A 15,313-nucleotide genomic window follows, 5' to 3' on the forward strand; every position below is an offset into this window, starting at 1 on the left:
AACTCGTTCCCATCCCGCCCCATTGCCATGCCTAATCTTGATCCCCTTTTCTTCTCTCTTGCCTATATTTTGGCCTCTTTCACAAAATGTTCCAAATGAGTTATAAGTGATAACCCTAATTCACAAAGACTACAAACTATTTATCTTCACTTGTTTTGGGCTTGGTTCTCTCAACACTAATAGGCTTAGTCTCTATTCATTCTCCACAAATAATACACTACTCTTTTACTTCACTTAAACCCCTTATTTACTCATACACCTCTATTTTCCTCAATCCCTCATAATTTTTTTTAACTTCACAAAAATACCCTTCACTCCCAAATTACCAATAAAATAAATAAATAATTCTAATAATACTACTAATAAAAATCCGGATGTTACAAAGGAGGTTAATGGTTAATTGTACACTATTAAACTATTAAAGTGTCGTTTTATAGTGGAGGGGTTGCTTTATAGGTTTTTATGGTTGAGAGTTGTTGGTTGACGGTTATAGAGGGTGAAATTCATAACATAACAGTCGAGCGTTACTTAATGGTAATGACAAACAAAGTTACAATTCACTATTTTAAAACATCACTTCCTTATTGCATGGAAGAAATCTCCTAGTGATGGAAGAATGTGAATAGTGTGATTGGTTCAAAGTGAATTAGGCTTGTTGCGAGAGTAGACTTTTGAGAAGTTGAGAAGACACTCCATTAATACATATATCTGTTTTACAACAATATTAGTCATCTTTTGTGATTTTTCCTTTTCCCATAACAAAAGTTAAAAATAATGGAAATTTAGTAAAAAAATAAATTATTTCTTATAGTTGGTCAATTTTTATTTGACCCTTTTACTAAGTGTGATAGCTTAAGAAAAAGAAAATTTGAATATACCCAAGAGACATTTAATAAATATTATAATATTAGGATGACTTTTAAATCTCCATAAGGGCTAAAATTACTTGATTAAGGTATGAAAATCATGGGTTTTATAAAAATTTTAGTCATAAAACTATTTCTTATATGAAAAGGGAATGAATATGGCTGAAATTGTCAAGTATATTTATGTTATCATTATCTTTCTTTCTCTATTTCTTGTTGCAACTAATATTGAAGGTAAGCTATTTTATCGTTTTCAAATTTCCTTTTTTTACTTCGGACACAATATTTTATTGTATTTTTGCTACCTTATCTTATTCTCTTTCTTCATTACCACAGCGTTTTTTAGATGCAAGAACGATTTTGATTGTGTACACAAAAGGTGTCGAGGTCCTATGAGAGCAAAGTGTATTTCCAAAGCCATATGTAAATGCAGACTAGCGTTCACCCTAAAATAGTTTAAATTTTCAGTTTTTTTTTTTTCCTTCTAATTTGAAGAATTTGTAGTTATTACTTTGTACTCTAAGATGATGGTAAAAAAATAAAATAAGTCAGAAAAATAATAATATTTGATTGTCTTATTGCCTCTTTCTTTTTGATTTTTTTTAATGATATTCAATTTAGGCATCTAATATTTTTTATATTTACATAATAATATTGTAATATTTCCTCTCAAACAATCTTTAATATTTAAGTTAAAAATTAGATTTTTAATAATTTTACTAAGCCTTTTATTTTATATATTATATCATAATTTTCCTACTTTTGTAATTTTTCTCACACTTAACTTTATATTTTTCTTACATTTAACTTTTTTAATATCAATATAAGGTTTGTTCTGTTTTAAAAGATATGATAATAGCAATTCTATTTATGTTACACCCTAACTTTTAACAGCGAGAGTGTATTCTTTGAGACATCCATCTACTAGGATGATGACTTCTGATTATCTTTCCACTATAGCCTTCTAAGCTTCCCAATTTATTTTCAATGTTCTTCATATGTTCCTTCTTCATGATAAGGAGTTCCTGCACACTTGAACATATGTTAGTATTTCAATTGTTCTTCAATAATTTGTTATCATCAAAATGGTCTAAAAGAACTTGTATAAAACATTCTTGTTCTAACATTAATTAAATACTCACTACTAGAAAAAACAAAATTAGCAAGGGAAATTAGTGACGGAAAAAATCAAATTCCTCACAAATTCTTTGGTCGTAAAATTTATTGACGGAATTAGAGAGGGATTTTACGTTTTTCCTCACAAAATTTCCCTCACTAATTTTTGTGTTTTTAGTAGTGTACTTTTCAGACACAACATATTCTAAAAGAACTTGCACATAATAGGTATTTAGCACAAAATGGTCTAAATACATAACATTTTCATATAATTTTGTTAAATGTAAGTTATAAAACAAAGTTCAAATCAAAGCAGTTTCGATACAAATATTTTAAGATAAATAGCACATGGTAGGTATTTGACACAAAATGGAGTAAATATGTATGAACAGATTTTAGTTTAGACATATTTTTATTAAATACGTTTAAGAGACAAAATCTTTTATTAGAACATGCAAGGGTATTTTACACAAAAGAGAAGAAAAGAGAAACATAGTAATACCATCCTTATAGGATGATAAAATAATAAAAAACTTGACAATAAAATTATACCATTACTGCTGGTAAAATAAAAACAGCTAATGATAACAAATATCATGAGAAATATATAGTTATCTTTGAGGAAAATCTGCTTTGTTTTGTGATACCCTAAAATAACACAAAAAAAGTTAATTGAATACCCTGAAAAACAAGAAGAGAGATGAAAGAGAAACATATGAAATTGTAGATGCTTTAGGAGAAGAGAAAACGGAGAATTGAAGAAGAAGAAGAACATTAAGAAAGAAAGAAGATATTTGATGAAATAGTTGAAGTTAAATACGAGAGTGGACGTAGTAATATGTAATGCTTGAAAGATGAGGTTTGGAAAAAAAATTGATTTGACACAAAATTAAAACATAATTGCTGTAGTTAGTATAACTTAATTTCAACGAGAGTTAATTTGAATTAATGGGGAAATGTAGCCGATTGTGGAAGAGAAGAGAGTTGTACTCCATGTATCGAGTAAATTAATTTAATTCAAATAGACGACACTTAATTTTGGTATGTTTAGATATTTATTTTTTGTTACCATGTTATAGATATAAAGTTTTCATGGTAGAGCTTATTAATGATTAATCTCAATAAAATGGAACTCAACTTTATTTAAGGGGGTTCATAAATATATCCCAAAACATGTTGGAGAGACATCATAATTTATCCCAAAACTTTAATGTAATGTGTTTATAAGTCGCATCATTTATAAATTGTTTGACCTCCATTTTTATAAATATATTAGTAAAAAATTAAAATATTTCATGAAATAAATATCTACCGAGTAAATTAATTGAATTCAAATTGACACTTAATTTTGGTAGTAATATTTTTTTTTTTTTAACATGTTATAGATATAAAGTTTTCTTGGTGGAGCTTAATAATAATTAATCTCCAAAAAATAGAACTCAACTTTATATCAGGGGTTCAACTATCTTACTATCAATACCTGTTGAGATTTGTCTTCAAATTTGTGGTCTGGAAGAACAGGGAAATCGTGACACGAATTTGACATCGTAACACGATTTCGTGGTGCCGTGAGCTGGTCTGCAGTGTGCCAAATCGTGACACGATTTTGGGAAATCGTGACACGATTTGCAAACTTGCTCGTTAAGTTTCCATAATAAGGACTGGTCATACCTTGGGACGGATGCACCAATCGTGACACGATCTGGAAATCGTGACACAATTTTATCAGTGGAGGGCTAGTATTTAAGTGTTCTTGTGCAGATTTGAAGGTGAGTTGGAAGAGAGATAGACTTGGGAAATCAAAGGGAGCAACTCTAGGGTTTAGGGTTCTTTGATTAGAGTATCTCTTGGGTTGAAAACATGGGAAACACCTTGTAGAGAGAAAATCATTGAGTGTCTTGGTGAGATTGGGAAAAGGGTAGAAATTAGGGTTGTTCATTGTGAACTTGTCTAATCTAATTTCTTGCAACCTTTTGTATCCCTTTTGCAAGAACTCATTGATAGTGGATTGGAGAGTACAATCTCTCCTCCAGAGTAGGTCAAGTTTGGACCGAACTGGGTGAACAATCTCTTGGTGTCTTTTGTTTTCTTCTTCCCTCTCCTTTTATCTTGTGATTGTGTATAGTGTTTCTCACTTGTTTCCTAGATTAGATCTAGGTGGTGTTTTGTTGATTATTGCTTGCACACACTTTGATTGGTGGTTACCACTCTCCTTTGCTCCACACATCATATTTTTCGTATTGGTGTGGTTCGATTTGAGATCGGAATTCACAACAATACCAATTTATTGTTGCTGGTGGTAATTAATTTATTTTGTCTAAAATTGATAGGTCTTGAGGATCGTCCACATTTGCTTCAAAGCAATCACACATGTAAGAGAGACATCACAGTTAACCCAAAACCTTAATGTAATGTGTTTATAACTCGTCTTGTTTATAAATTGTTCAACCTTCAATTTTTTTTAAATATTTTAATATAGAAATTAAAAGTTTTCATGAAATATATAAACTAAAAAAACACCAATTAAAAATGGCCACTCCCTAAATTTGCTAGATTCCAAGAATATATACCTTTTTTTATATATATTAATTAATGTAAAATTATTAAATTTCATATTTAAATAAATAAAATAAACACCAACTAAAAAGAGAAATGATATTTGAACAACCAATTTTTGACAACTTTTGTGACAACTTTCTCTTTCATACTCACATTATATTTTTACTTTCTCTCTCTATTGCTTTGATTTTTGTGCCAATCACTCATTTTATTTGTAAAATTTTGGTTGTTGCAAAGGTTGTAATATAAAATGATGTTCAAATAACACAACTTAACTAAAAATGACTGCCTTGACCAAAAAAAATGGCAACCTTTTGACCAAAATTAAATACAAATGGCAGAGTTTTGACCAAATTTTTTTGACCTAAACTAAACCTTTTGACCATAATTAATGTATTTTTTGACCCTAATTTTGTTCATTCGATCCTCAATTTGCTATATATACACACACAGCTGCTCCTCCTCAGCATTGCCTACTTTTCAAAATATGTTCGCAGCAGCTCCATAACTATTTTGTTGCAAAAATTCAATGCAACAAATGGATGTTGCAGGTATATATCTTTTCAATTATAATTCCACATTTTCATTTATTCATTTGTTTGTTGCGTTTATCAATTTATTTCTTTTAATCTCTTCACCTGCAGGGAACACTTTGATGGGCAGCGTGTTGAATATGGCTTTTATTTTTACCTCCTCTTCGTCTACTATGTGTTTTATGTGGTCGATCACAATTTATATCTTTTTTAATATTTCAACAAATGTAATTTCCTTGATTAAAAATTCAAAATTGCACTGGTTATACCTACCCCGACCGTTTTCAAGTACAAAGAGAAGCTGATATGCGCTTTTGTAAGTGTGCATCTGAATCTCCTTTGGCATTGTTTATGTTTTTTTTTTAATTGAAATTGCAAATATTAGTTAATGGTTGTTTTTGGGACTCTATTAATGAACAACAAAATATTAAAGTGTTCGTACGTATATATAGATTTATTGTTACTTTGAAATCTCTAGTCTTATTTATTTGTTTGTTTTGTTTTGTGCAAGCTTTGTTTTCTTGATGATGGGAAGTACTTCAAGCATAACAATGGAAACAACTCCATCATCAATTCTTGAAGGGGACCATGATTGGAAAAACCAATAATATCTTGGAGATGCACGCTCAAAGTGATGATATTTGAGTGATCAGGATGCAATCCATGATACTACTATGCCAATCAGAGCAAATGAGCAGAATATGGAGAAATAAATGGAATAATCGACAACTTTCAAATTCCTATTTGAACTGCCTGGAGGAACAAAAACGCCGCACCATGTTCGCATATGCTCCCAAACTTGACGTTGTTGTTTAGTTTGTTGAAAAGGAAAATGAGAGAATTTATCAACCGTAATAATTGTCCTTCCAGATATAGCCGTTTTCGTTATCTGTACGGAAAAATAAAATTACAATATGATTTCATGTAGTATGTATTTTTAGTCCCAGTTAGTCATAGGGATCAAAATTAACTATAAAATTCATAGAATTGGTTTGAATTATTTATTTGGTTTAAATGTATTTTAAGCATCATAAAACTATGACTTTTTAGTTTTAGTCACATTAACTTTATTTCGTTTTAGTTTCTATGGAGAATAAAAAATACTACTACAATTAAATAAAATTCATGTAGAATCAACTTTTTTTTTTTGGTTATAAGAGAAAAGAAAAAGAAAACAAAAGAAAAGGGAACAAGGAGGGACTAGGATCTCAGGAACAACGTCTCTGAGGCATCATTTCTCAACAAAGGGCGGAGGTTGTCAGGAGGCGACTGGTGAATAAGAATGTCGACGTCTGAGCTTGCTCCTAGCTTAGAAAAATAATCAGCGCATTGATTGCCTTCATGGAGAGTGTGGAGAAAAGAAAAATTCACCTGAGAAAGCATATCTCTGATGTCCTGAATGAGTACTGCATGAGTGTGAAACTAAGAGCTGTTTCCAGAAATGAGATTGATAGATAGCAGCAGGGAATCTGAATACACGTCTAACTCTGAAATGCCCATATCAGTTGCAATGGAGATACCATAAAGAATAGCAGTCAGCTCGGCTTGTAAAATGTCAGAAGAAGAAGGAATGAAGCCCGAAAATCCTGAAAAATAAAAACCGGCACTGTTTCGTATCAAACCACCAAAACCTGCCTTAGTCGGAGAACCAATACAACTCCCGTCAACGTTTAGAATAGTACAGTTGAAATTATTGTTATTCCATCTTACATGTTTGTCCGAGTTCGTCACTGGCAGATGCTGATAAAACACAAAACATACCAGAAAGGTTTGATAACACCTAAAGACGAATTAGTTTTAAAGGGAAGTCAATGTCTTGTGGACCACAGACAATTGACGCAAGCACATATACCCCTGGTGAGACCTTATCGAAAGCATATCTGAAGAGCACAACAACCCAACCAAGCAAAATGAACGGAACCAACACAAACAACTTGTTCCTTGTAAATGGCGGCGATCCAAAGGAATGACGACGAAATAGGATTAAACAAAAGGAGCGTTGGCCACCAGAAGGACACAAAGAACTCTGAAAACCCGTATCCCCCCTCAAGCACCAATTTGTCCTTCAATATAACAGAAACCAAAATAGGGAAATGTCGGTATTTCATTTGTATATATTTTTTTTTAACAAGAAAAAAATAATTATATTAACATTGCTAAAACAATCTTCTCATCACAAGGTATATCAAAAACAAAAAGACTGTTAAAAAAACCAGTAGTTCACACAGAATACAACAAATAGTCTACACAATGCCTAAACACGACAATGGACTCGATCACCACAATTGTTCACCAAAAACAAAGATAGCCTTATTTGCTTTCAACCACCACAGAGAATAATATTTTACTTTGTCTAGTAGCTGAACTATTGAGCATTCCTTCTGATTAAATAATCTATTATTTCTTTCATTCCATAGGACCCAAACAGTAAGAAGCCAAACAAGCTGAAGAAAAGACCTGCGCGATTTCAAACCACCTATGCAATAAGTAAACTGGGTAAATTGATCTGAAATAATATAATTGTCCACACCATCAAAACCAATCCACGACCGCAATAAAGGCTATATCGATCCAAACCAACTGGACGCTAGAAACAAATGACGAGCATCCTCCACAAGACCGCAACCAAGCACACACAGACAAGCATCCAAATCAAGCACGCCACTGGCCTCCAAATTAGATTTAGTAGGAAGGTGATCACGAAGCAGCCGCCAAGCAAAAATAGGCACCTTAAGCGGAACCTGTTTATGCCAAATCAAGTTAACATTTCTGCCTATCATGCTGGGTATCATGTGTCGTGAGCATGTCATACACTCCGCGAACCGAGTAACCTCCAGCCGGATTCGGTAACCACTGCCAAACATCATAATTAAGAAAGAGGCTGCAAAGAAACATTAGCAAGTAATATCCTACAATCTTCTAGTAACTCTTCCTCCCTCTCCCATAACCTCCTGCGCCACCTCCAAGCCTCACCCCCTTCCCCCCAACCGAGTGAAAACCTGTCCTTAACAATTATTGATTTATTCAAGGCTAAATCAAATAATCTGCTAAAGCGAACTCGAAAAGAAGCATCACCTAGTAAATTAATTGAATTCAAATAGACACTTAATTTTCATGGTATTCATCTATTTGTTGTTGCCATGTTATAGATATAAAGTTTTCATGGTAGAGCTTATTAATGATTAATCTCCATAAAATGGAACTCAACTTTATTTAAGGGCTTCAAATATCTTACTATTAGTACCAATTCATTGTTGTTGGTAGTAAATTAATTTATTTTTGTCTATAATCGATAGGTCACGATGGAAGTCTTGAGGATTGTCCACATTTAATTCAAAGCAACCACACCACTAAGGGATACATCACAATTTAACCCAAAACTTTAATGTAATATGCTTAGAAATCGTCTCGTTTATTTGTTCCACCTTCATTTTTTTTAATTTATTAATATAAAAATTAAAAAAATTCATGAAATAAATATTTACCGAGTAAATTAATTGAATTCAAATTGATACTTAATTTTGGTAGTAATTATTTATTTATTTTTTCTTACCATGTTATAGATATATATAAAGTTTTCTAGGTGGAGTTTAATAATAATTAATCTCCAAAAAATAGAACTTAACTTTACATAAGGGGTTCAGCTATCTTACTATCAGTACCAATTCATTGTTGGTGGTAATTTATTTATTTTGTCTATAGTTGATAGGTCACGAGAGATGTCTTGAGGATCGTCCACATTTGCTTCAAAGCAATTAGGCTTAATTACACTTTTGGTCCTACCATTTTTGACCAACTCACGGAAATGGTCCTATCTTTTTTAAATCGAACAAAATGGTCCTTAAACTATATGTTTTTTGCAGTTTTAGTCCTATCTCCCTATTTCCAACTCCAGAAACACACAGAAATGACAGTTTTAGTCCGACCACCTATGCTCAACCATGAAATAAACAAAGAATAAAACATGTGGGTACAAAGAATCTACTTTATTCAGCACACTAACCTAATTTTTGAGACATGTTACATACCTGAAACATGTCTTAGAAATTAGGGTTTTTCTTGGTTTGTGCGTTGAACAAAGTAGATTCCTTGTACCCACATGATTTATTCCTTGTTTATTTCATGGTTGAGCATAGATGGTTGGATTAAAACTGTCATTTCTACGCGTTTCTGGAGTTGAAAATAGGGAGATAGGACTAATACTGCAAAAAACATATAGTTTAAGCACGATTTTGTTCGATTTAAAAAAGATAGGACCATTTTCATGAGTTTGTCAAAATGCAAGGACCAAAAGTGTAATTAAGCCAAGCAATTACACATGTAAAAGAGACATCATAGTTAACTTAAACCTTAATGTAATGTGTTTATAAGTCGTCTTGTTTATAAATTGTTCGACCCCCATTTGTTTAAATATTTTAATATAGAAATTAAAAGTTTTCACGAAATATATAAATAAATAAAAACAATAATTCCCATAAAAAACACCAATTAAAAATGGCCACTCCCTAAATTTGCTAGATTCCAAGAATATATACCTTTTATATATATTAATTAATTTAAAATTAATAAATTTCATAATTAAATAAATAAAATAAACAACAACTAAAAATGACTGCCTTTTGAGCAAAAAAAATGGCAACCTTTTGACCATAATTAAATACGAATGGCAACGTTTTGACCAAATTTTTTTTTACCTAAACTTTTGACCATAATTAATGTATTTTTTGACCCTAATTTTGTTCATTCAATCCTCAATTTGCTATATATACACACACAACTGCTCCTCAGCATTGCCTACTTTTCAAAATATGTTCGCAGCAGCTCAATAACTATTTTGTTGCAAAAATTCAATGCAGACAAATGGATGTTGCAGGTATATATCTTTTCAATTATAATTCCACATTTTCATTTATTCATTTGTTTGTTGCGTTTATCAATTTTATTTCTTTTAATCTCTTCACCTGCAGGGAACACTTTGATGGGCAGCGTGTTGGATATGGCTTTTATGTCTTCCTCGTCTTTGTCTACTATGTGTTTTATGTGGTCGATCACAACTTATATCTTTTTTAATTTTTCGACAAATGTAATTTCTTTGATTAAAAACTCTAAATTGCACTGGTTATATCAACCCCTACCGTTTTCAAGTACAGAGAGAAGCTGATATGGGCTTTTGTAGGTGTGTATCTGAATCTCCTTTGGCATTGTTTAATATTGTGAAAACTATTAGGCTTTAAAGACCTTTAATTATGTTGTTGTTTAGTTTTTAAAGGATATCATTTTAAATTTTACTTTAGGCTACGACCGGTTCTACTATTAGGCTTTAAAGACCTTTAATTATGAAGTCATTTTAAATTTTACTTTATGCATGATTAATTGGTTATGAGGAAAATACTTGGTTATGCATGGTGATGGATCTTTCAGGTTGCCTTCAAGACAAAGGTATATCATCCAAATATAAATAGCAGTGGAAACATCTGTATTGATATACTGAAGGAAGGGAAGATTATTAGAACATACAATGGCAGTGGAGGCATTTTTGAGGTTCTGTTGGAATAAAGAGGGTGACAAGATCGCAGCATGTTTTGCCAATAATATAGTGTTTTGGATTTCAGAATGTGATCGTGGAAACGTCGTGTTGTCCTTGCTGGTACATCGGATTCGCAAGGTCATTGATGAAGCGCGCTTATGTATGGAACTTTGAGATGCACGTTCAAAGTGAGGATATGCAACCATAGAAACATATTTGAGTGATCAGAATGCAATCCATGAATGACACTACTATGCCAATCATAGCAAATGAGCAGAATGTGGAGAAATAAATGGAATAATTGACAACTTTCAATCATAGCAAAGTTGTACGCCGCACCTTGTTCACATATGCTCCCAAACTTGACGTTGTTTGTTTAGTTTGTTGAAAAGGAACATGAGAGAATTTATCAACTGTAAAATAAATGAAAAAATACAATATGATTTCATGGTTAAAAACATTGTTATTGTATTGTACTTTTTTTTTTTTTTTGAAAGGGATATTGTACCTTTCTATACATTCATAGAATTGGTTTTAATTATTTATTTGGTCTAAATGTATTTTAAGCATCATAAAACTATGAATTTTTAGTTTTATTCACATTAACTTATTTCGTTTTAGTTTCTATGGAGAATAAAAAATACTACTACAATTAAATAAAATTCATGTAGAATCAACTTTATTTCCTTTACAATGATTATTGTTGCAAGAAGAAAAGGAGAAATAATAAAGTATCGTAATGACGGAATCAATAGATCTAGCCATGCAACGGATATAGAAAAAGGTACCAAAAATGTGATTATGAAATAAATATTGGGCTAAAATCGGTCTCAACTTCATAAAACAAACTTCATAAACTAAGAGAAACAAATTACTATCATTGAGGATAATCTCATTTGTTTTGCGATATCTTGAAGAAAATAAACAAATAAAAAGAGTTCACTGAAGACCCTACAAACAAAAAATAAGAAAAGAGATGAAAAGAGAAACAAACAAAGTTGTAGATGCCTTCGGAGAAGATAAAATGATGAGTTGAAAAATAAGAACATGAGGAAAGAAATCAGATATATGATGAAATAGTTGAAGTCAGTTAAGAGAGTGGATGTAGTAATATGTAATGTGGCTGATTGTGGAAGAGGCAAGGACAACGTCAGTATTCTTTTAGACAAACCGGTGCAAATGGATCTGCAGCACCTAAATAAACTATAAAAAACAAAGGTACACAAGAGTGGAGGGACAAAAGGCCTTACCCAAAAGGGAAAAAAACATCCATAGGGTAATACAACAATACATAACAACCCTCGAGGCTGTAAGAACCACAAAAATTAAGAAATTCGAAATTCAATGAAAAAAAGAAAAATAAACAAATTAAGTAAACCGCAGGAAAAACCATATCAAAAACCGCTGCAATCCTGCGGAATTACCTAAGGAAACGTCAAAATATTATTCGACATTAGTTCCGCAGGAAAATCCTCAGCAAAATAAAAGATACCTGCGGATTTTCCTGCGGGATCTGGATTCGCAGGATACTTCCTATGACTAACAAATCTTCAGGTATTCCTACGGACTATTTTCCGCATGAAAATCCACAGGAAAATTGAGAGTTTCTAGTAGTAAGAGTTATTCACAGTGGTAGAATGCAGAATGGCAAGATATAAATCGGGAGCGTATGTTTCTCCGCTCCAAGTCAGAGAACCTTCCTATCTTCAGTTCTTCACCGCTCTCGATGAATTTTCCATTTCAGAACTCTCGCACTTTATCACTACTAGCCTTTTTAACAATTTGTTTTCTTTTAACACCACTATCAAGTACTTTTTTATGAATGAGCTTATTTAGCTTTGGATCCATACGCTTTTCTTCATCTGATCATAGAGTCTCAGAAATTGAAAAAGATTATATTCCTTTGTAAACCAGGAAATCATGTGACTATATGAAGTAACATCTGGTGTTTTCCATTAGTGACACTCCCATGGAACCAAATGTTAATTTTTTGCTTGATTTGTACTAGACGTTCAAGCATTTATCATTTAATTTATACTATACCTTCTATATTAAATTTTTGAAAAGAAAACAAATTTATACTATGCTCTTTGGTTTTAGGTGCATGTAAATGTATCTAAGTTTGGTTTCTTATAATTTCATGATTTCTAAATTGAAAAGACTTTAGTTTATTTTAAATTGTAAAGACTTCAGTTTACTAAAAGAAGACTTAAAAGTTTTGTATTTTAAGAGCAAAACGAATTTGATTAGTTCAAAATGAGAAAGATACAAATGGTAATAAACCTAAAGGTTGGGTATAACTACAGGGGAACTCTACCCTCCAAAGTAAAATTATTCAAACTATGAATTATAGAAAATAAAAGGATTCAAATTAAAATCACTCATAGTACAACCATTTGTAGCTAGAAACAACGACCTTCAAGAGGTGGATTTAATAGCATCTTCAATTTCCTCCAGCACCAATATCTTAGTTGAGAAAATAATTCCTTATCTTCAAGAGGTGGATTTATAATGATTATTGTTGCAAGAAATGAACGAAAAATAATAAACTAGAATAATACGGGAATCAATAGATCTAGCCATGAAGACGTTATAGAAAAGCTACCAAAAATGTGATTAATGAAAGGAATAATGGGGCTTCAACTTCATAAAACTAACTTCAAAACTTCATTGCATGTAAGCTAAAAGGAAAACGTACAAATTAAATACGATTCAGACACAACATATTGTAAAAGAAGTTGCACATAATAGGTATTTAGCACAAAATTGACTAAATACATAACATTTTCATATAACTTCGTTGAATGTAAGTTATAAAACAAAAATCAAATCAAAAGTAGTTTAGACAGAATCATTTTAAGATAAATAGCACAAAATAGGCATTTAACACGAAATCGAGTGAATATGTATGAACATATTTTTGTTTAGACCTATTTTTATTAAATACGTTGCAGAGACAAAATATTTTATAAGAACACGCAAGTGTATTTTTCATAAAAGTGAAGAAAAAGAGAAACATGATAATACCTTCTTTGTAGGATGATAAAATAACTAAGAACTTGGCAATAAAATTATACCATGACTGCTAGTAAAATAATAACGGCTACTAATAACAAAATATCACGAGAAATATACAATTATATTTGAGGATAATCTCATTTATTTTGCGATACCCTGAAATAACACAAATAAAAAGGTTCATTGAATACCCTATAAATAAATAAAAACAAGAAGGGAGATGAAAGAGAAACAGACGAAATTGTAGATGCCTTAGGAGAAGAGAAAATGATGAACTGAAGAAGAAGAAGAAGATTAAGAAAGAAAAAAGATATTTGATGAAATAGTTGAAGTGAAATATGAAAGTGGACGTAGTAATGACAATGCCTGAATGATGAGGTTTGGAAGAAAAAAAAATCGATTTGACTCGAAAATCAAAACAAAATTTGTGTAGTTAGTATAACTTAATTTCAACGAGAGTTAGTTTGAATAAATGGGGTAATGTGGCCGATTGTGAAAGAGAAGAGGGTTTGACTTCTAGTATTGAGTAAATTAATTGAATTCAAATAGACACCTAATTTTGATAGTATTTATTTTTTGTTACAATGTTATAGATATAAAGTTTTTATGGTAGAGCTTATTAATAATTCATCTCCATAAAATCTACACTTTAATCCCTTAATATTTTTTTTATTTCTAATAATTTAGAAAAAAATAAATCTAATCCACTTCGAAAAAAAAATACTATTGGGGTCTATTTTAACACAATCAAAATTTGATTAATGTGTAGTTTTAAACCCTATAATAAAATATGAAACAACCTAAAATAAAATTAAACTATGTGAATGCATGGTTATTTAAAAGTTAATTTTATACTCTAAATTTTTAAATCAATAGAAAATTATTAAAATTTAATTTTCATTGACATTTAAATTATAAAGAAATGAATTTATTTTTCTTAAATGGTAGTTCAAAATTAGTATATATCATAAAAATATTTATTTATGTTAAAATAGATTAAAGTGTAGTGCATATTTAGTTATTAAGGGAGGAGTTGTAATTCAAGCATCTTATAAGGGAGGGGAGTGTATATTTTAACATAAGAGGGGAGGGAAGGGTAATTCAAGCTTCTCTTAGGGGAGGGGAATGTAATTTAATCTTAAATAAATAAAATAAAACACATATAAATTACCACCTTTTGACCCAAAAAATTAAAAATGGCAAATTTTTGACCAAAAATAAATAATAACGGCAACCTTTTGACCAAAAAGAAATAAAAATGGCAACTAATAAATAAATAAAAATGGCTTTTGACCAAAAATAAATAAAAGATGCAATTATTTGACCAAAAATTAATAAGAATGGCAACGTTTTGCTATATATACACACATAACAGCTCCTCCTCAACACCGCCTACCTTTCAAAATATGTTGGCCGCAGCAGCTCCTTAAGTACTTTTCGCAAAAATTCAACAATGGATGTTGCATATATATATATATATATATATATATATCTTTTCAATTATAATTCCACACTTTTATTCATTCATTTGTTTGTTGCGTTTATCTTTTTTATTTATTTTAATCTCTATTACATCTTGATCTGCAATCTCTTCTCATGCAGAGAACACTTTGATTCGCAACGAGTTGAAGATGATTTTTATTTATTCACCGTCTTCGCCTACCATGTGTTTTATGTGGTCGATACTCCATTGA

The 15,313-nt window shown here is 31.0% G+C and overlaps 3 long non-coding RNA genes across 3 annotated transcripts; all 3 read left to right on the forward strand.

The window, feature by feature from the left end:
• Positions 1 to 964: 964 nt before the first annotated feature.
• On the forward strand, positions 965 to 1,444 carry LOC25482411 (uncharacterized). Its single transcript, XR_003008269.2, has 2 exons — positions 965 to 1,100; positions 1,203 to 1,444. It is a non-coding gene; the product is annotated as an uncharacterized lncRNA (long non-coding RNA).
• A 3,506-nt stretch (positions 1,445 to 4,950) lies between these two features.
• Positions 4,951 to 6,065, forward strand: LOC112419295 (uncharacterized). The gene is made up of 3 exons (XR_003009509.2): positions 4,951 to 5,092; positions 5,186 to 5,390; positions 5,586 to 6,065. It is a non-coding gene; the product is annotated as an uncharacterized lncRNA (long non-coding RNA).
• Positions 6,066 to 9,888: 3,823 nt separating this feature from the next.
• On the forward strand, positions 9,889 to 11,142 carry LOC120579541 (uncharacterized). Its single transcript, XR_005645349.1, has 3 exons — positions 9,889 to 9,947; positions 10,042 to 10,250; positions 10,496 to 11,142. It is a non-coding gene; the product is annotated as an uncharacterized lncRNA (long non-coding RNA).
• The last annotated feature ends 4,171 nt before the right edge of the window (positions 11,143 to 15,313 follow it).

This window comes from Medicago truncatula, chromosome 1 (assembly GCF_003473485.1).
Source record: "Medicago truncatula cultivar Jemalong A17 chromosome 1, MtrunA17r5.0-ANR, whole genome shotgun sequence".
NCBI classification, from domain to species: Eukaryota; Viridiplantae; Streptophyta; class Magnoliopsida; order Fabales; family Fabaceae; genus Medicago; species Medicago truncatula.